The sequence below is a fragment of the Cetorhinus maximus genome, chromosome 2, assembly GCF_964194155.1.
Source record: "Cetorhinus maximus chromosome 2, sCetMax3.hap1.1, whole genome shotgun sequence".
Classification (NCBI taxonomy): domain Eukaryota; kingdom Metazoa; phylum Chordata; class Chondrichthyes; order Lamniformes; family Cetorhinidae; genus Cetorhinus; species Cetorhinus maximus.
The window spans coordinates 208,037,474-208,060,638 of NC_135880.1; positions in this window are offsets into that span (position 1 = coordinate 208,037,474).

A 23,165-nucleotide genomic window follows, 5' to 3' on the forward strand; every position below is an offset into this window, starting at 1 on the left:
CTGCTGCTCCATTTAATAAGATCACAGCCCATCTCAATCCTCAACACCACTTTATCACCCTATCCTCATATCTTTAGATTCCCTTAAAGTCCAAAAATCTATTAATCTCGGTCTTGAATACACTCAATTATACGCTCTTTATCCTTAGGGGTAGAGAATTCCAGAGATTGATATCCTCTGAGTGAAAAATATTTGCCCCATCAGTCCTCAGTGGTCATCCCCTTACCTTGAGACGATGCCTCTAGTTCTAGGCTCTGCTGGGAGGGGATACAGCCTGCCAGCATCTATCTGCCAAGCCCTCTCACAATCTTATGTTTCATTTCTTATTCTTCTAAGCTCCAGAAAGTATAGACCCGTTTTACTCCATTTGTCTTCATAGGACTGCCTTCTCATCCCAGGAATCAATCTAGTGAACCCCCTCTAAGGCAAGCATATCCTTCCTTAGGTAAGGAGGCCTAAACTGTACGCAAGACTCCAGGTGTGGTCTCACTGAAGCCCTGTGCAAATGCAGCAAGACTTCATTAGTCTTATATTCCAAACCCCTTTGGAATAAAGGCCAACATAATATTTGCCGCCTTAATTGCTTGCTGTATCTGCATGTTAACTTTGCATTTCTTGTACACAGATACCCAAATCCCTCTAAACATCAATATTTAATGGTTATCACCATTTTAAAAATATCCTTTTTTCCTATTCTTCCTACCAAAGTGAATAATCTCACATTTTCCCACATTATATTCCATCTGCCACCATCTTGTCTACTCACTTAACCTATCTACATCCTTTTGCAGATTTTTTTGAGTAGAAACTTTCCAGTCCCATAGTGGCAGCTTTGGAGGGGGTGCTGAGCGCAAAGTTTGAAAGTTGCGGGTTGGTTCAGCTCCATGATGTGTTTTTGTCTCTGTTCACTTTTGCCTGAGGGGACTTCTAAGTGGCAGTGGCTACCCACCCCATAACCAACGAGGGTCAGTTAAGAACCCACTTAGGGCCAAGGTGCAGACGTCGTAGAGACTTCCATGGCATCAGACCAGCTCCCAGCTGAATCATGAGGGTGGCAGCAACTGGGAGGCAGCCAGTTGGCCAGCAATCCCACATCTCACTCACCCTATTATTGAGACGCATGAATCTAAAGGTCATAACCTGGTCCATGAACATTCCCTTGGAGGGATTTCTCCTCCACACTGATGCTCCCAAGGGCTTTGGGCCTTCCTTATGTTTAAGTCTTTAGAAGGATCCTGAGGTGCCGCCACCTTGAACCAGCCCAAGCTCTTAACAGGATGAGGAATGCAGAGGTAGCTTCTTACTTGTCTGCCTCCTGAAGAATTCCACCTGTCGGTGCACACCTGATCTGTGTGGATTGGGGACCTGGAAATGGTCCTGATACCTGAAATTTTTCAAAGGGCATAAGATATTGCTCTTTGTTGCCTTCTCGCAGCTTAGTTTCCCAGCCAGCTTTGTATCATTAGCAAACTTGGATATACTGCACTTTGTTCCTCCATCTAAGTCATTAATATACAGTAGATTGTAAATAACTGAGGATCCAGCGCCAATCCATGCAGCACCCCACTAGTTCATAGACTGCCACCCCAAAAAATGACCCACTTATTCCTACTCTGTTTCCTATCCTTTATCCAATTTTATATCCTTATGAATATATTACCCCCAACCCCTTATTTTGTGCAACCTCCCTTACTGAGCCTGAGACTCCTTTTTCTTTTGAATGCCTTTTGAAAATCTAAATATACTGCAGCCTCTTTATCTTCCCTGCTCATTACATCCTTAAACAAACGCTAATAAATTTGTCAAAGGCTATTCCCCTTTCATAAACCTATGCCTAATCATATTATAATTTTCAAAGTCCAATGGATTGCAGCATTTTCCCAACAATTGTTGTCAGGCTAAATGGCTGGTAGTTCTTGGTTTTCACTCTCCCTCCTTTCTTGAATAGCAGTATTTGGGACTCTGCACACATGAAAGAGACACAGTCAGTACATCCAAATCTATTTATGGCCATATGAATCCAACTTTCACTAAACCCTGCAGCCACCTAAGACATTTATTCCTTCACTTTTGAGAAGTAACTAGAAGCTTGACAGAGAACATGAATACTAAACGAAAGCACTGTAGGAAACATCACGATATGGTTCAAACAGGTAGATAAGAAACACCAGTTTATTTATATAATTAACTCAGGTTAAATAAAGCCATCAGTGATTGACAGAAATTAAAATAATTGACAAACTTTGAGTAAATTTTCTGCCACTCTTGGTAAGCCTCACATGTAGATCAGTGGAATCAGTCTCTGAGGTTCACTTCCCTCTGTTTTTTGTTTATGTGGGTGTCCCCGTCACTCAGGCTTTGTACAATAGATTGTAGATGGTATATTGATTGATCAAGTATCTTCCTCATTGGTAATCTCAAGCTCTCTGTTGGCTGGATAAGATGTCTGTCCCGATTAAGTGTTGCTTTGACTGATATTGGAAGGGCAGTAACTATACCCCCACCCCCCACCCTTTCTCTCTCTCTTTACAGAGTTCAGTGTTAGCAAACACAGTCATTACGTAATGGCAAACATCACTCGAAACTACAGGAGGAGATGAGTATGCATTACTTAATATTCCTTGCAAGCTATTTTCATGAGACTAACTTGAATTCTTTCCTTAGCCGTCAAATATTTAGGTCCTTCACAATATTCTGAGAGTGATTTTTGCAATTGTATTTGTATATAAGGCAGCCATGATTTCAGAAAGCCTTCATATTTGGAAATATAGCATGTACATAGTAAGCTCGAGTTCAAATCAATAATTCATGCTCTTATTATTCCGCATAGTTCCGAAAATAACACGGCTTTAATTCTGAGGTTGAAATCTATTCTATAAGACCCACATAGAATCTAGATCCTCTTGCACATCTAAAGAGGATTTGAACCAACTAGAGCTGCAGGATCAGATAAGGAAGGGCACTGAATTTCTGTCTATTTGACTGAAGCTGTTCTCGGAGATTTCAACTTAGAATCAATGCTAAAACAGGCATTACAACAATGGCTATGCTTCTACACTTCAAGTACTTCATTGGCTGTAAAGCACATTCAGACATTCTGTGGTTGTAACAAGTGGCATATAAGTGCAAGTCTTTCTATAGCCATTCTCATCAGGATAGAAGGGGCCCACTGTCATTAGAATTATGTTTCTGCTTGCTCTCATTTTGTTAATTCTTAGTATCAAAGCTCTCTGTTATTATTCTTGGTTAAATCAAATACTTGCTACTTTTGTAATCATTTATTCAGGCAGAAATTTAAATTTCAATGCTCAATTAATCGCAAAAACTCACTTTGATTTCTCCTGTCTCTGTTGAATTGCTCCCTAAACCCTAATAAATCATCCTACCAACAGCTTCTCCAAAATGTGATGAAGCTGTGAAATGGGTAATAAAGCTTTTGGAATCTTGTTCCCAAACTTTAACAGTGAGCTCATTCATGACCCACAACCACCCTCTATTGGGTCATCAATATCTCACACAAATGTGGAAAAGTAGCATTATGCTGAAAAGCCTCCAAACCAAGAAATTCACACAAGTGGAGTCTGCGTTAAAAACAAAAAGCCTCACGCCTTCTCCACCTTCCCAGAAACATGATAGGGTCCCCCTTGTCCTCACTTATCACCCCACCAGCCTCCGCATTCAAAGGATCATCCTCCGCAATTTCCGCCAACTCCAGCATGATGCCACCACCAAACACATCTTCCCTTCACCCCCCCTGGCGGCATTCCGTAGGGATCGTTCCCTCCGGGACACCCTGGTCCACTCCTCCATCACCCCCTACTCCTCAACCCCCACCTATGGCACCTCCCCATGCCCACACAGAAGATGCAACACCTGCCCCTTCACTTCCTCTCTCCTCACCGTCCAAGGGCCCAAACACTCCTTTCAAGTGAAGCAGCATTTCACTTGCATTTCCCCTAACTTAGTCTACTGCATTCGTTGCTCCCAATGCGGTCTCCTCTACATTGGAGAGACCAAACGTAAACTGGGCGACCGCTTTGCAGAACACCTGCGGTCTGTCCGCAAGAAAGACCCAAACCTCCCTGTCGCTTGCCATTTTAACACTCCACCCTGTTCTCTTGCCCACATGTCTGTCCTTGGCTTGCTGCATTGTTCCAGTGAAGCCCAACGCAAACTGGAGGAACAGCACCTCATCTTCCGACTAGGCACTTTACAGCCTTCCGGGCTGAATATTGAATTCAACAACTTTAGATCTTAAACTCCCCCTCCCCCCATCCCCACCCTGTTTCTTCCCCCTCCCCCTTTTTTTTCAATAATTTATATAGATTCTTCTTTTCCCACCTATTTCCATTATTTTTAAATCTAAAACTAAAACTTTGTTAGTCTTTCCACCCCACCCCCACTAGAGCTGTACCTTGAGTATCCTGCCATCCATTCTTAATTAGCACTTTTCTTAGATAATATCACCATCTTCAACACCTCTTTGATCCTTTTGTCTGTGACATCTTTTGATTATCTTCTCCTATCACTGCTTGCTTATCCCCACAACCACCCCACCCTCAACTTCTCTCTCCCCCCGCTTCCCACCTTAGACCAGCTTATATTTCACCTCTCTCCTAACTATACTTCAGTTCTGCCGAAGGGTCGTGAGGACTCGAAACGTCAACTGATTTCTTCTCCACCGATGCTGCCAGACCTGCTGAGTTTTTCCAGGTAATTCTGTTTTTGTTTTGGAGTCTGCGTTGACCTGATCTGCAATGTGCATGCATTTCTGTTAGCTTTGTGTTTGTGCATAGCTAGTACTCACTTAATGGCATTTCTGATTTGTGAATAGCAAGGCTGGCTGTACTCAACAAACATGACTCGTGATGCACTGGACAGTGCAGGCAGATGATTTCTGTCCTAATATCCTTGCAATCTTTACAATCTGAGATGCAAAATTAAAATAAGCTCTTAGCTGAAATTGAGAAACACTAATGGTTTCATGTCCACATTGAAACGATTGCTTTACCTGTCTTATCTATTCATTTTGGTGTCAGTGATTTTTCACAACAAGTGGGAAAATATTAACAATGGATTATCAATAGAGTCACTAAAGACTTGCACTTTGAGGTTGCAGTGTACAAATGCTGAATACATTAATACATTTACTGGCACAAGACCAGTTTGGAACTCCACACATTGACAAATTCATTGCTCCAATCATCTGACATTTTATGCAGAACACCACAAACTGATGGTTCTCACACCTTGCTGCAAAAGCCAAAGATAAATATTCTACTGTGTAACTCTGCAACAAGAGAACAAGTATATTCAGCTCATGTTTTACTCTGAAGTTCACTTCCCTTTTTTTTTGTTTATGTGGGTGTCCCCATCACTCAGGATTTGTAAAATAGACTGTAGATGGTATATTGATTGATCAAGTATCTTCCTCAATGTTAATCTCAAGTTCTCTGTTGGCTGGATAAGATGTCTATCCCTGGCGCGTCAGGATGTTCCGATCCTCAGGCCTGGCATTATTTGATAGTTCTTCTCCTGGTATCTGTTGCTGGTGTTGTTGAGGTGCTGTTGATGCGGTGTACATGGACTTCCAAAAGGCATTTGACAAATTGCAACCCAACAGGCTTGTGAGAAAAATTATAACTCAAGGAATAAAAGGGACAGTAGTGGACATGGATACAAAATTGGTTGAGTGACAGGATGGATGTTTTTTGGACTGGAGGAAGGTTTGTAGTGGAGTTCTCCAGGGGTTGATGTTGGGACCTTTACTCTTCCTGATACATATTAATGACTTAGATCTTGGTGTTCAGGGCACAATTTCAAAATTTGTGGATGGTACAAAACTTGGAAGCATTGTAAACAGTGAAGAGGATAATGTAGAACTTCAAAAAGATTTTTTTTTTATTCTTTGATGGGATGTGGGCATCACTGGTAAGGCCAGCATTTGTTGTCCATCCTGAATTGCCCTTGGACTAAGTGGCTTGCTAGGCCATTTCAGAGGGCAATTAATAGTCAAACACATTGCTGTGGATCTGGAGTCACATGCAGAGCAGATCAAGTAAGCTCGGCATATTTCCTTCCCTAAGCAGGGGGAGGGAACACACAATGTTAGCAGAATAGGGACACATCATAATACAGTAACACAATCAAGTCAGAGGGAGTATAGCTGCAATAAGCTTCAAGGCAGTACGGCAAGGCTGGATGGTTTCTACTTTAATGCCAGGAGTATTACAGGTAAAACGGATGAGTTAAGGGTGAGGATTGACATGTGGAATTGTGATATAGTAGCAAAGACGTGGTTGAGGGAAGGGCAGGATTGGTGGCTGAACATTTCGGGATATAGAATCTTCAGGCGAGTCAGGAGAGGGGGTAAAAAAGGAGGAGGCATTGCATTATTAGTTAAGGAGTCAGTTACTGCAGTAAGGAGAGATGATATCTTGGAGGGGGCATCGAATGGAGCTTTGTGGGTAGAGCTTAGGAATAAAAAAGCGGCAGCCACATTATTAGGTGTTTATTATAGACCCCCAGATAGTCAGCGGGAAATTGAGGAGCAAATATGGGCACAATTTGCAGAGGTGTGTAAAAACAATAACAATAGGGTAATTATATTAGGTGATTTCAACTTTCCCAACATTAATTGGGATAGACATAGTGTTAAGGGCTTGGATGGATTGGATTTCTTGAAATGTGTACAGGAGAACTTTTCAGGTCAATATGTAGAGGGTCCAACAAGGGACGGCGCAGTGCTGGACCGAATTCTGGGGAATGAAGCTGGACAGGTGGCTGAGGTGGTGGTGGGCAGGCATTTTAGTGAAAGTGACCACAACATGGTACAATTTAATATAAAAGCAAAAAACTGCAGATGCTGGAAATCCAAAACAAAAACAAAAATACCTGGAAAAACTCAGCAGGTCTGGCAGCATCTGCGGAGAGGAGCACAGTTAACTTTTCGAGTGCGAATGACCCTTCAACAGAACTAAGTAAAAATAGAAAAGGGGTGAAATATAAGCTTGTTTAAGAGGGGGGTGGGTGGGACAAGTAGAGCTGGATAAAGGGCCAGTGATAAGTGGAGATAACCAAAAGATGTCACAGACAAAAGGTCAAAGAGGTGTTGGAGGTGGTGATATTATCTAAGGTATGTGCTAATTAAGGGTAGAAAGCAGGACGAGCAAGGTACAGATAGCCCTAGTGGGGGTGGGGTGGGGTGAAGGAATCAAAAAAGGCTAAAGGGTAGAGATAAAACAATGGATGGAAATACATTTAAAAATAATGGAAGTAGGTGGGAAAAGAAAAATCTATATAAATTATTGGACAAAACAAAAAGGAGGGGGAAAATCGGAAAGGGGGTGGGGATGGAGGAGAGAGTTCATGATCTAAAATTGTTGAACTCAATATTCAGTCCGGAAGGCTGTAAAGTGCCTAGTCGGAAGATGAGGTGCTGTTCCTCCAGTTTGCGTTGAGCTTCACCGAAACAATGCAGCAGACCAAGGACGGACATGTGGGCATGAGAGCAGGATGGAGTGTTGAAACGGCAAGCGACAGGGAGGTCTGGGTAATGCTTGCGGACAGACTGAAGGTGTTCTGCAAAGCGGTCACCCAGTCAGCGTTTGGTCTCTCCAATGTAGAGGAAACCGCATTGGGAGAAACGAATGTAGTAGACGAAATTGAGGAAAGTGCAAGTGAAATGCTGCTTCACTTGAAAGGAGTGTTTGGGCCCTTGGACGTTGAGGGGAGGGGAAGTGAAGGGGCAGGTGTTACACCTTCTGCGGTTGCATGGGAAGGTGCCGTGGGAGGGGGTTGAGGTGTAGGGGGTGATGCAGGAGTGGACCTGGGTGTCCCGGAGGGAACGATCCCTGAGGAATGCTGCAGGAAGATGTGTTTGGTGGTGGCATCATGCTGGAGTTGGCAGAAATGGCGGAGGATGATCCTTTGAATGCGGAAGCTGGTGGGGTGATAAGGACAAGGGGGGCCCTATCATGTTTCTGTGAGGGAGAGGAAGGTGTGAGGGCGGATGCGCGGAAGATGGGCCAGACTAGGTTGTCCATGGGTGGAAAACCTTGGTTAAGGAAGAAGGAGGACATGTCAGAGGAACTGTTTTTGAAAGTGGAAAAATCACCCTACCAGCCTTCAAAGGGTCATCCTCCGACATTTCCGCCAACTCCAGCATGATGTCACCACCAAACACATCTTCACTTCACCCCCCCCGGTGGTATTCCGCAGGGACCGTTCCCTCCGGGACACCCTGGTCCACTCCTCCATCGCCCCTTACACCTCAACCCCCTCCCACGGCACCTTCCCATGCAACCGCAGAAGGTGTAACACCTGCCCCTTCACTTCCCCTCTCCTCACTGTCCAAGGACCCAAACACTCCTTTCAAGTGAAGAGGCATTTCACTTGCACTTCCCTCAATTTAGTCTACTACATTCGTTGCTCCCAATGCGGTTTCCTCTACATTGGAGAGACCAAACGCTGACTGGGTGACCGCTTTGCAGAACACCTTCGGTCTGTTCGCAAGCATTACCCAGACCTCCTTGTCGCTTGCCATTTCAACACTCCACCCAGCTCTCATGCCCACATGTCCGTCCTTGGCTTGCTGCATTGTTCCAGTGAAGCTCAACGCAAACTGGAGGAACAGCACCTCATCTTCCGACTAGGCACTTTACAGCCTTCCGGACTGAATATTGAGTTCAACAATTTTAGATCATGAACTCTCTCCTTCATCCCCACCCTCTTTCCGATTCCCCCCCACTTTTTTTTCCAATAATTTATATAGATTTTTCTTTTCCCACCTACTTCCATTATTTTTAAAGGTATTTCCATCCATTGTTTTATCTCTACCTTTTAGCCGTTTTCGATTCCTTCACCCCATCCCACCCCCACTAGGGCTATCTGTACCTTGCTTGTCCTGCTTTCTACCCTTAATTAGCACATTCCTTAGATAATATCACCACCTCCAACACCTCTTTGACCTTTTGTCTGTGACATCTTTTGGTTATCTCCACCTATCACTGGCCCTTTATCCAGCTCTACTTGTCCCACCCCCCCTTAAACCAGCTTATATTTCACCTCTTCTATTTTTACTTAGTTCTGTTGAAGGGTCATTCGCACTCGAAATGTTAACTGTGTTCCTCTCTGCAGATGCTGCCAGACCTGCTGAGTTTTTCCAGGTATTTTTGTTTTTGTCACGGTACAGTTTAAGTTTATTATGGACAAGGAAATCAACAAATTGCAAAACTATGTTTTGGATTGGGAGAGAGTGGATTTTAGTAAAATAAGGGAGGATCTAGCCAAGGTAGACTGGTAACAGTTACTGGTGGAGAAATCTACAGAGGAACAGTGGGGGGTGTTCAGAAAGGAAATAGGAAGGTACAGGCTCAACATGTTCCCTCTAGGGTGATAGGAAGGAGTAACAAGCCCAGAGAACCATGGATGACCAGAGATGTTCAGGTTACGATGAGAAAAAAGAGAGGCTTTTAGCAGGTAGAAGGGAAACAAATCAGCAGAGGCATTAGTGGAGTACAGACAGTGCAGGGTGGAGCTTAAGAGAGCAATTAGGAGAGCAAAGAGGGGGTATGAGAAAGCTCTGGCTAGTAAAAGTAGGGAAAATCCCAAGATATTCTATAAGTATATGAATGGGAAGAGGATAACCAGGGAAACAGTAGGGCCCATTCGCGACCAAGGGGGCAATCTATGGGTGGAGCCAGAGGACATCGCTAGAGTGTTGAATGAATACTTCACGTCCCTCTTCACCCAAGAGAATGAGGGTGAAGGTATCGAACTCAGGGAGAGAGACAACGAGGTTCTTAAGCAAATTGATATAGGGAGTGACAAGGTATTGGAGGTGTTGGCAGGCTTTAAAGTGGACAAATCTCCAGGTCCGGATGATTTGTGTCCCAGACTGCTGAGGGAGTCTGGGGAATGAAGCCGGACAGGGAGGAGATCGCAGGGGCTCTGACCCAAATTTTTAATTCCTCTCTGGGCACGGGGGAGGTGCCAGAGGACTGGAGAACAGCTAATGTGGTTCCGCTATTTAAGAAGGGTGGTAGAGATAAGCCAGGGAACTACAGGCCAGTGAGTCTCACTTCAGTGGTAGGGAAACTATTGGAGAAAGTTCTGAAGGAGAGTATCTATCTCCACTTGGAGAGGCAAGGTTTGATCAGGGGTAGTCAGCATGGCTTTGTCAGAGGGAGGTCATGCCTAACAAATTTGATTGAATTTTTTGAGGAGGTGACCAGGTGTTTAGATGAGGGTAGTGCAGTTGATGTAGTTTATGTGGATTTCAGCAAAGTCTTTGACAAGGTCCCACATGGGTGACTTATAAAGAAGGCAAATGCACATGGGATACAGGGTAATTTGATAAGGTGGATTCAAAATTGGCTTAGTTGTAGGAGGCAGTGTGTGATGATAGAAGGATGCTTTAGTGACTGGAAGCCAGTGTCCAGTGGCGTACCACAGGGATCTGTGCTCGGTCCCCTATTATTTGTCATTTATATAAATGACATAGATGACTATGTAGGGGGTAGGATTAGTAAGTTTGCGGATGACACAAAGATTGGCCGGGTGGTTAACAGTGAGGTTGAGTGTATTTGGCTACAGGAAGATATAGACGGGATGGTCAAATGGGCAGATAAGCGGCAGATGGAATTTAACCCTGAAAAGTGTGAGGTGATACACTTTAGAAGGAGTAATTTGACAAGGAAGTATTCAATGAACGGCATGGCACTAGGAAGTTCTGAGGAACAAAGGGACCTTGGCGTATGTGTCCATAGATCTCTGAAGGCGGAGGGGCACATTAGTGGGGTGGTGAAAAAGGCATATGGGACACTTGCCTTTATCAATCGAGGCATAGATTACAAAAGTAGGGAGGTCATGTTGGAGTTGTATAGAACCTTAATGAGGCGACAGCTGGAGTACTGTGTGCAGTTCTGGTCGCCACATTATAGGAAGGATGTGATTGCATTGGAGGGGCTGCAGAGGAGATTCACCAGGATGTTGCCTGAGATGAAACATTTAAGTTATGAAGAGAGGTTGGAGAGACTTGTATTGTTTTCGTTGGAGCAGAGAAGACTGAGGGGTGACCTGATCGAGGTGTACAAGATTATGAGGGGCATGGACAGGGTGGATAGGGAGCCGCTGTTCCCCTTAGTTGAAGGGTCAGTCACGAGGGGGCATAAGTTCAAGGTGAGCGGCAGGAGGTTTAGGGGGGGATGTGAGGAAAAACGTTTTTACCCAGAGGGTGGTGACGGTCTGGAATGCACTGCCTGGGAGGGTGGTGGAGGCGGGTTGCCTCACATCCTTTAAAAAGTACCTGGATGAGCACTTGGCACATCATAACCTTCAAGGCTATGGGCCAAGTGCTGGTAAATGGGATTAGGTAGGTCAGGTGTTTCTCACCTGTCAGTGCGAACTCGATTCTGTGATTCTGTGATTCTGTGAAAAGACATTAGTGAGCCTGATGAGGCTTTATGACAATCACCCTAACTCATACTAGCTCTTAATTCCAGTTTTTAATTATTAATTAAATTCAAACTCCACCAGCTGCCATGATGGGATTCAAACCCATGCCCCCAGATCATTAGCCTGGGTCTCTAGATTACTAGTCCAGTGACATTAACACAATGCCACCATCTTCCTGTAAAACAGGGGCAGGTTAGTAGAATGGGCAGACATGTAGTGGATGAAATTTAATGCAGAGAAGTGTGAAGTGATGCATTTAGGCAGGAAAAACACAGAAAATCAATATAAAACAAAGGGCACAATTGTAAAGGGGGCACAGGAGCAGAGGAACGTTGGCGTGTACTCTTTTGAGTATCAAGTAAATAAATAAACTAATTCACTAATGAACCATCCCTTAAAGGGGTACAGTAACAAAAGACAAAACTTGAAAGGAAACTTGTCAAAATTAAATTAAAATGTTGTTTTATAGGCTGATGATGCACTTCAACCCCTCAGGTGCACACTGCTCATGGAAGGCCTCAAGCCTACCAGTGGATACCTCGGTGTGAATGTAGCTGCGGAGGAAAGGCAGGCAGTCTGGTCAAATGACCTCCGCAACTGCCAGCTGTCTGGACCTGCTTTGACCACCTTGGCCAGGCCCAGGAGCAGACTAACAAGGAGGTTTTCCCATCAGACCCCCCCAACTACTCTGCACTGGGTGGCCAAAGATCAGGAATGTGGGGCTGAAGTGCAGCCAAAACTTGAGGAGCAGCTCCCTAGCATATTGGAATAAGGGCTGCAACCTCACACATTCAGTGTAAACATGGAACACGGACTTCCCAAGGCCGCAGAAAATACAGACAGCCTAGCAACCTGTGAACCATCTTCATCTTCTGTTACATGGGACTGCTGCGGTATGGTACACTCTCCACACCAAATCCCTGATCGAAAAGTAGGGAGCTCCCACATAGAGAGCATCCCATCTCTGGACAGCAGTACAGAACACCGTGGTGTGTCCGGATGGTTGACGGGGGTGGGGAAGTGGAGGGTGGGCAGCAGCAGCCTGCACAGGACAGCCCACTGTGCAGAGTGGAAAGGCACAGAGGGAATTTCCTTAAGATGGCTCACATTGCGGGGCTGAGGTTCCCGAGGGAGGTTTCAGGACCCGGGGCCAAAGTGAAATTCTGAACAGGGTCAGTTCAGACTGGAGTCTACCATGCACTTGAGCTGCTTCGGACACCATGACTGCAGTTGGGGCTGAACACTGTGATTTTTAGGCTCTGGATTGCTTTGGATGTGAACTGGGCCTCCACAGACGCACAATGCACAAGTTCTTGTGGCATCATCCAGCCCACTCCTCTGTCATCCAACCCGTCCCCAACTCTGGTCACCCCAGCAGCCCAAGTTGTCTCTTCCACCAGGCACATGAACCCATATTGGTGGAGTTGCAGATTCCTGATGAGAGCCGCTACTCCTGACGGGACAGAGCTCTGGAGCAAGGCAGCCATGTTCCAATGGTTTCATCAGCTCCTGGTAAAAGACAGGCAACCCCGACAAGGAGACACAGATACCTCCCAGCTCTATAAACAGGAGCTGCAGGTCATAGTTGAAGCCGTGCACCTGGTGGAAGAAATACATCGCCAGTGCATACCATCTGGGCGGGGACACGATGTAAAGATATTGCTGCATGATCTGAAGGCAGAAAGTCGCCACCTGGATGCAAAGGCATATCAGCGCTGACCACCGTCCATAAGTGGGAGACTCAGTACCTCAGCAGCGACCTAGCGTGTCCTTTTGTCCCAGAAGAAGTCAGTGAGCTTCTTCTGTATCTTGGTGACAAACCCTGGGAGTGTGATCAACGTGACCACCCTGTATCACAACATTGCAGCCATCATTTGGTTTATGACCAATACTTGACAGACCTGGGTGTATGTGTGCATAAGTTAGTGGCAAGACAGGTTGAGAGACCAGTTAATAAAGCATACATTATCTTTACTGGCTTTATTAATGGGGGCATAGAGTTCAAAAGCAAGGCGGTTATATTAAACTTGTATGGAACACTGGTTCAGCCTCAACTGGAGTAGTGTGTCCAGTTCTGGGTGCCACACTTTAGGAAAGATGTGAAGGCATTAGAGAGAGAGAGAGAGAGTGCAAAACAGATTCACAAGAATGGTTCCAGGGATGAAGAACTTCAGTTATGTAGATAGATTGGAGATGTTGGGTCTGTTTTCCTTAGAGAACAGAAGATTGAAAGGAGATTTGAAGGAGATATTAAAAATCATGATAGGTCTGGACGGCTGATAGGGAAACCTGTTTCCATTGTTGGAAGGATTGAGAACCAGAGGGCACAGGTTTAACGTAATTGGCAAAGGAAGTAATGGAGACACGAGGAGAAACCTTTTCACTCAGCAAGTGGTTAGAGTTTGGAATGCACTGCCTGAGAGTGTGGTGGAGGCAGAATCAACTGAGGCATTTAAGGGGGAATTTGATTATTATCTGAAAAGGAAGAATGTGCAGTGTTGCGGGGATGAGGTCGGGGAGTGGCACTAGGTAAGTTGCTCCTTCAGAGAGCCAACACAGGCACAATGGGCCGAATGGCCTCCTTCTGTGCTTTAAGCATTCTGTGATTCTGTGATCTGCTAGTTAATGCAGTCTGGATCTGAAATTGTGTAAGGCACAAGAGAAAAACAATCTTTTGAATTGGGGCAGAAGTCTGCATTTTCAAAATCAAAGACAGGCACTCCAAACCCCTACACTCTATGCAATCTAAGTTTATTTTCCTTAACCATGTTTCTTTTTATATTTCTCATTAATCCTCATCTTTCATGACATTTGAATGTGTACGTCTGTGTAGGATGGAGTTTTCACACTGGCAGGAGATTGCACCACCAGCAGAAACCATGCCAGAAAACTACTGCAAGAAGCTGGGCTGATAGAAAGTGAGAGATTTCACCGAAAGACTAGCAGGAACTTCCAGTCTTTTGTACTGTATCAGCAGGACCTGAGAACTGAAGCAGAAAAACAGTAAGACTACCCAATAATACCAATTAGCCCAAGGTTTCCTGTTCCACATTTACTGCTCAGGCAGCACGAGCACAAACTGACAGCTCTTTGGCATCTTGTGCTTGTCCATTTTTCCTCAGCGCACCAATTTGCCAACTTCCAAGGCATTGCACATAAAATTGCTGTCATACAGTTCACCTGCAGCATTCGTGCCCACTTACTGAGGGTGTAGGATGAACTATGGACTGGGCACACATCTGCCACAGTGTTGTGCACTTGTTCAACTGGCAAATTTTCAACCATGTGTCTGCACAAGATGCAATTTTTGATTTGCCACGATCAGTGGGGAAACCTTCCTCCTAAAAAAATCCAGGAACATATCATTTCCTGACTGTTTAAAATGGTTCCAAAATCATGCTGGCAAACACCCACCTTTTGAGGAAGTGGCCTGAGCAGGCAGGGCTCCACACCAGAAGCACAAAATTAGAAAATGAGTTTTCTTTGGGGGGGGTGGGGTTCATTGAGTTGTCTGATTTTGGAGAATAAATGATTCTGCTAATGCCTTCTCCATAGTTGCAGATGACTCTCCTGCATATCCCTGGATTAAATTTACAAATCTACCCAAGAATCTACACATGATCATTCCCACAAGTGCACCTGTATCGCCATTGATCTGGAAAGATCATCGCAGTAGATTCCTCATTCTGTGTACTCAATATTGCGATCACTCATGCTGCTGTGTGGGTTCCGCTAGTTTTTCAGAAGGTGAGGCCGATTATAAACCACTGCTGAATGAGAAATGCGCGTTCTCTAAGACATTAATTCAGTTCGTGGGACTCATTGTCAGCAATAAAGGCGTCGCTATGGAACCACAGGAAACAAAAGCTATTAGCGGGTTCCCAACCCCATACTCGTGTCTGGACCTCCAGAGGTTCCTGGGGCAGGATTTTCGGGTTGTCGGGTGGGCACGGTGGGAGGGCCCGGGAGCGGCTGGGAGCGCCCGCGACTGGATCCCTGACTGCAATTTCACACTGGCTGGCCAATTAACGGCGTGAAAGGTGCGCTGAAAGGCTCAGTGCTGCCGGGGCGGGGGGCAGGAAGAGCGCAAGCGCAAAAGTCTGCGCATGCGCGGTGGGGAGCGTGCACTGAAAGCTCCCTGAAGGCAGGGAGTTGCATCAGGGAGGGAGCTGAACAATCTTAAAATCAAAAATAAAGATTTTTAAAATCTGAAAAAAAATGCCCCTACATGGGACTAACTCACAATAGCGTGAACAGAATAAAAATTCTGCCCAAAAATTTATATTTATTTTTTATTTAATTGTGGAAACCTCATCCCGCTCGTGGATGAAATTTGCTAAAAAATCAAAAGGTCGCCTGGCCGATTCGCCCACCCGCCAACCATAAGGTTGGATGGGCAGTGAAAAATGTGTTTAAGTTAATTCATTACAGGCCTTAATAGGCCCCTTAACTGTCGGTGGGTGAGCTGCCAACTCTTGTGCCGCCCGCCGAAATATTGCGCTAGTGCACGATGACGTCAGGACTCTCACCCGACATCATTGTGCACTATTTTATGCCCGGTCGGGTAGGGCGTGCGCCCACAAGACGTTAAATCTTGCCTCTGGAAATGGTGATCCAGTTGGCAAAATTCTTACCGAATCTGGCACAGGTCACAGAACCTTTGAGACATTTACTTAATAAAGACCAGGCATGGTGCTGGGACGCACATCAAGAGCAAGCATACACTCACAACAAAATGATGCTGCTCTCAACCAACATTCTGGTAAAGGTGCCTCCCAGGATGCAGTGATTCTGCCCATTCCTGATGAGGTTCGCCTATGAGACGATATACGCCCAGGACAAAAATCAAACAATGGCAGACGCACTTCCCAGGGCCACAGTGGACCTTCCGTCAAAACAGGATGTCAATCTGATCGAGGAGTTTGAAGCATACTCTCAATTGACAAGGAGGCACCTACTAGTGACCATAAGTAAACTCCACAGATTTGCCAGGAACAAATGGAAAATGAGGACTGTGGCTGCACCTGCCATTACTGCCAACAAGAGTTGTCACAACAGAGACCAAGTGGTGGTACCATGAAAGCTTGCTTCAAACAAAAAAAAACACTTCACAATGATTGATGATCTCCTGGTCTACAATGAGCAGCTGGTCATCCCTGTTTCCCTTTGGCCAGAGATCATCCAAAAAATACACGAGGACCACCTGGGCATCACCAAGTGCAGGGCTCGGGCCCAATCTGCTGTCTGGTGGCCAAGCATTTCCAGGGCAATTAAGGATATGATTTCAAACTGTCAGGTATATGCGCTGCTCAAGCGGGATCAAAGAGAGACCCTTATCCCCACACAGTTCTCTACCAGGCCATGAGGGGGCATCAATTTATTTATCTTCAACATCAAATTGTTTCTTTATTGTGGTGGATTACTTTTCCAGATGGGTTGAGGTGAAGCAACTGTACAAGACAACCATAAATGCAGTCGTTAAAGTGCTGAAAGTGATGTTCATGAGCCATGCCATCCTGAATAGGATTGTATCTGATAATGGCCCACAATTTTCAAATGAGTACTTTTCCCAAGTTGCCATCACACCCGGCTTCCAGCATCATCCCAGCTCCCCAAGATACCCGCAGTTAAACAGGGTGACTGAGACTATAAAAGCCCTCCTAAAAAAGAACAAAGACTTCCAAGCAGCACCATTAACCTACATGTCCACCTTACTATGATGCAGCCTAGCCCCATCCGAAATCCTGATGGGCAGAAAACTCCTCTCACAACTCCTGATCCTGCCGAAGAGACTAATACCAGGGTTGGTAGCCAAGGATTAGCAGGACATCCAAGACAGAGGGCAGACCTACAGGCAGAATCAAGCTTCCACCTACAACAAAAGGGACCACACCAGACACTTGCCACAACTACAAAAGGATGACATGGTCTGGATTAAAGGCCTCAAGAGAGAGGGCACTAGCATCCAGGAAGATGATGACCAATCCCAGTCATACCTGTTTGGCACTCCAGAGGGTACAGTCAGTAGAAACAGGGGGAGCCTCCTCCCCATCCCTTGAAGGGTCCCTCCCACTGTACAGTGGAGAGAAATTAAGGAAGACACACACATGCCAGAACAACCTCCAATTCAACAAAGTTTACCTGCAGTGAAAGAGCCTACTACTCCTCCGACAGTAGTGAGAACAAGATATGGAAGGGCCATAAGGATTCCAGACTATCTGAACTTATGAACTCAGAGACTTGAGGGGAGCGAGCTGGGGTAATAGTAATAATTAAAACACATGGGGTAAACTGGGATAACATGTAAATACGCTGGATAAAGATTGGGGGAGGTGTAGTATAAGGGTCTGACACATAAAGGGTTAACTTGAGATTGAGTACAGTACCGCCCACACAGTGATGTAGGAGAACACATGACCCACACTTAAGGCGTCAGTCTAGTATTGGACAGAGCCATGTGAAAAAACAAGCATGGCGACAGCTCCTAGCTTGAACCTGTACTGTAGCTCTAAATGTACCTATGCAAAAAAGACTGACATTTTTAACAAGAGTAGTAAAAGTCATTTCAAGTGCTCTTGTGGTTTTAATCTTTCAAAATGTAACACATTTGACGTGCCCATTCAACTTACAAAAGACAGGTTTAGTATATTACATCAGAATAGAGGATGTCATTGCAGTTTAATAAATATTTAGTTAATAAGTTAATAAATATTAACTGTTGTTAATAACCATTTACCGTTGAACTACCTAAGGCTACAAATGTGTTAATATGACCTGCTGAACTATGTCCAACACTTTACAACATATCCTATTCAAAACAATAAGCTTTAACTGCTCACCTCTACAAATGTCCCCGTTGTGCTATCGATATCAACTCTATTAGTAAAACTTGACATCCAGTGTTTCCCTTAAGCTTTTCAGGTTTAACTTTAGATTATTATTATATTACCTAAGTTATAATCGTAACCAGGCAAGTTGTGTTTTGGAAAATAGAATAAAAGATACAATTATTTTAGGAGAAGGAAGGCCTTACATTCAATTTTCTGCAAAAGGAGCAGATATTCCATACCGGTTGGTGAGATCAAGCCATTGAGTGCAACAGAAGATTAATAAATTAAACCAAACTTCTATAATAGAATTTCATAACATTTTTAGACAATGACGCAAGCTTTCTCGTGTGTATCAGTTGGAATGAAAATACAAATTAACTTTTTAATATAGACTTTTAGAATAAGCAAGATTTTTGAAATGTGCAGTGACATCCTCTATTCTGATGTGATATACCAAATCTAATGCAGAGGGTTATTTCATCCTGTCTTTTGTAAGATGAATGGGCACGTCAAATGTGTTACATTTTGAAAGATTAAAACCACAAGAGCACATGAAATTGCTTTTACTACTTTTGTTAAAAATACCAGTCTTTTTGCGGTTATTTAAGCTGCGTTAACCCTCTGAGGAAGGCAGCACTGTTTGCATTACATTCCACAACTGGGTGTCTTTAACATTTCAATTACATGTCTTGATGCTGTCAAAAGCATTGTTTTGTGCACTTACTCATAATTATTTGGAGCAGGTAGCCCTGAAAGTCTTCAGTCAGGACATTCACAATAGGCTCATCCTTCTCATCTTTGCATCAATCTAGGGCTGATGTCACTGCTATTGTAGCAATCTTTTATTCAGATTGAGAGATTTTGCATCCAGGCACTGTTATTAGATGATATCATCTGCCCTTCTGTCACTGTAGGGGTCACTTTTTCTCATTGCACAATGAGATCATGCTGCACTCCACTCAGTATGCACCTGATACTTACAATGTGTTTTTAAATCTATATATCTCTATATATATGTACACAATAACATATTTACACTTAAAAAAAATTAGATTAAATACAGTTGAGGAATTGGCCTTCACACCTCATTTAGTTGGAAACCGTTTTAAGTGAACTGTTGTTTCCAAAATGACTCGAGTGTCTTGGCTTCACTACCCTCCCAGAAGCCTAGTCAGTCACCTGGAGCTTCCGTTCGGTTGTACCAATTGTTTTTGCATAATTTACCCCAAATCATCCAAGCCAGTGCAAAAGACTGAGGAATTTCAAGTGCAAATTTCGTCCAGAATGCCAGTCTAAAAAAAATTGCACTGTCTCTGTCTCTCTCCCTGTCTCTTTCTCTCTCTCTCTCTCTCTCTATCTCTGTCTCTGTCTCTCTTTCTCTCCCTCTCTCTCACTCTCTCTCATACAATATCACAGTATCTTTACAGTGTAGAAGGAGGCCATTCAGCCCATCGAGTCTGCACTGGCTCTCTGAAAGAGCATTTCACCTAGTCCCACTCCCCTACCCTATCCCCCTAACTTTACACATTATCTCTTTTCAGGTAGCATTCCAATTCCCTTTTGAATACCTCGATCGAACCTGTCTCCATCTGGATCGAATTAATCAGCATGGCCCATTTTCACTAATTGTGTTCATTTGCAGACCCTTGAGGAAGCTTTTGAAATTAAGCTCCTTTTAGGCACAAGGACACTAATGCCTTTTTTTTAAGAGCTTCCAACTGTTAAATATTTCATTTGACTAAAACTGATTACTGTAAACCGACGAAACCAATAAATGGTCCTGCGTTTCTTTAGACATGTTCAATTACTTCATCGGGAAACTCATGGCTGGTGGACTGGATACCCTGATTAAAAATGCTTTTTTAGCGACAAATCCATTTTCAGCTATATTAAGAAAACTGCACTGCTAACCCTGAAAATATATCAAGGAACACTTTTAATGCAAAACTGTTTTATTTAGAAAAAAGATGTTCTAAAAGCTTGCGCTGGTTCATGGGAAATTTTATTGCCAGGAATATGCAAATAGGTTTGAAGAGAAATTTGAACAAAAAAGACACTTCTGAATTTGTGCCCAGATTGCCGATTGTGTGCAAAGTAAAAACTCTTATCCCCATTCAGCCATCATTTCTTGTGTGAAGCATAATTAACAGCAGTTCTAGAGAAAGAGAGAGGAATTGAGGGCTATCTTCAGGTGCTTTATTAATGACCAGCGATTCATCAGAACGAGAGACGCGAGTCCACAAAAACTGAAGCCGCCCATGCCTGCATGCAGCAAGACTTGGGCAATATCCAGGTTCGGGTTCTTGTATGACACAAATGTTGCCACTAAGTGGCAGTTGTTTTATTCAAAGCTCTTATTGGCTTCCAACAGGAGAGTCTACCCACCTATCCATGACATTATGACCAATGAGTCCACTTTTATTAACTTTGTGAGGGGTCACCATTGACAAGAATCAATGCCTCGGCGACTAGAACAGTTTACAGGCTAGCCATTTTGCAACGAGTGGTGATCTGGTGCCCTGAAGCCTTTCCATCATCTACAATGCACAATTCATGAGTGCTATCAAATTCTTTCCACTTACCTGGATGGGTGCAGCTCCAACACCATTCAGAAAGCTTGACCTCATTCAAGACAAAGCTGTCTGATATGTGGGAACACCATCCCCTCCAAGTAACTCATCAACCTGTCTTGGACATTGATCGACATTCCTTCATTGTCACTGGGTTAACATCCTGCAACTCCCTTATTAAGCAACATTTCGTGAGTATCTCTACCACGTAGACTGCAGCAGACCAAGAACGATGCCCACAACCATCATCTCCATATCAACCCTGGGCAATAAATGCCATAAATACATGCCGAACATACAAATGTGTATATTTTTAAAATCATCCATGGATTGTGGATCTTGTGATGCTAATGAATAAGCTTGCATAGGAACTGGTAATAACATCTAATATGAAAACTTGAATATTTTCACACAAATACGAAAGCTAAATACTGCAGATGAGGGAAATCGGAAACAAAAACAATGAAGGAAATGGGTAGATTTCTGCACTCTAAAGCCGACAAGAGTTATGGGGAGAATGCGGGAGTATGGCTTTGGATAAAGAATCAGCCATGATCATATTGAATGGTTTGAAGGGCTGAATGACCTACTCCTGCTCCTATTTTCTACATTTTTATGAAATACCGGTTCTGATCAATGATCACTGACCTGAAGCGTTAACTCTGTTTCTCTCCACAGATGCTCCCTGACCTGCTGAGCATTCCCAATACTTGTGCTTTCATTTGAATATTTTCACTTGCTGAGAAAACATGTTGTAAAGTTACTTTTTTCTTGTAATGCATTAAACCAATAAACAACTGCTCAGACAGAAACTATTTGCATTGGAAACCAACTGAGTGAATGATGATGTGAGCATGAATTAAACACAACATTATACAAGCATCCAAAATGGCACCAAAATCTTAAGGTTCAGGAAAGAAAACTCTCTTAGGACTGAACTAATAAGGAACCAGATCACTTAGTCCTGATCCACAATATGACAAACTAACCATATTACCATGCTGTGTACCTTTTATTAGTATACCACATGCAGTGGTGCATTCATAGATTCATCTAGGCTAGAGTATGGTGGGCAAGGCACATTTGTACATAAAATTCCTTAATCTGACTTTTGTGATAGGAAGTGTCTCTGTTCTGCGTTGGGTCCCCGGTATTCAAATTGCAACTAGCCTTGACTGCTATATATTGGTTTTTCAGGCATTCCCAATCTTGAGGTTATAATGAGAGACTGATCAATATTAGTGATCGAGGATTTATTACTTTCAGAATCCATCCACATTCACAGTGGAGCTCAATTTTAACCAAGTGTGAGTGGGTTATTTATTAACCCTTGTCCTGGGACTACTCAGGAGATATAAACCCCTTGGCGGCCTTTTAAAGTTCCTGCAGCTACTGTTGATATCCAGAAGACGGGTTAAACCTATTTCAAGGTCAAAGGTCAGTGTCGAAGGCCAATTTCACAATGGAAACTAAGTTTGAAGTTCAAGGCCAGACTAAAACATTCAGAAATCAAGCCTGAAGTAAGACTGTGATAGTACTAGAGCAGATCTGAAGATCCAAATTGGCATCATGTTCCAACCAGTATGGTTAGAGGTTTATCTTAAAATTATGCTGAGTCCATTAATAGAATTGTTGAGACAATTTTATGTTGCATATAAATTAACTCACTTTTTCCCTTTCAGTGTAGAGCTGTTGAATTTGAGTTCCTCAATGTACCAAATGCAAATGTGTTTTGAAAAAAGAAATTAAAAGCATTGGTATATTTATTGGTGTCTCTTAAACTGAATAACTGGCAGCTAACAGTAGAAATGATCTATGAAGTAACTTTTATTTTGAATGTGACAGACCTGAGAGAAGAATTGTAGGAGGTATGATCTGTCGGTTGTAGATCATATAACTAATTTTGTCACTAGCTGGACAGAAATGTTATTTTGACAGGATCAAAAACATCATGGCGAGAATTTTTCCCTCTTCGGGCGGCTTTGGCGGGGGCGGGCGGGAATCTGACCACTGCCCGTGATTGGCTCTGCACTGCGATTTTACACCGGTGGGCCAATTAAGGCCCGCCCAGTGTAAGACGCAGCTGTGGAATAAGCGAGAAGGGGCAGGCAGGGGGGCCAGTGCTTAATGTGCTTAATGTCCGCTGAGTCCAATGGCGACTCAGCGGCTGATTCAAATATGGCCGCGGCAGCCATTTGAAGGCTGCCAGTGAAGGACGTGGATCTCGTGATGGAGAGTGTAGCAGGTGGACTCGGCAGGCGGGAGGGCATTTCACCGGGGCAGTCGGCCCCGCATTTTTCTGATGAGC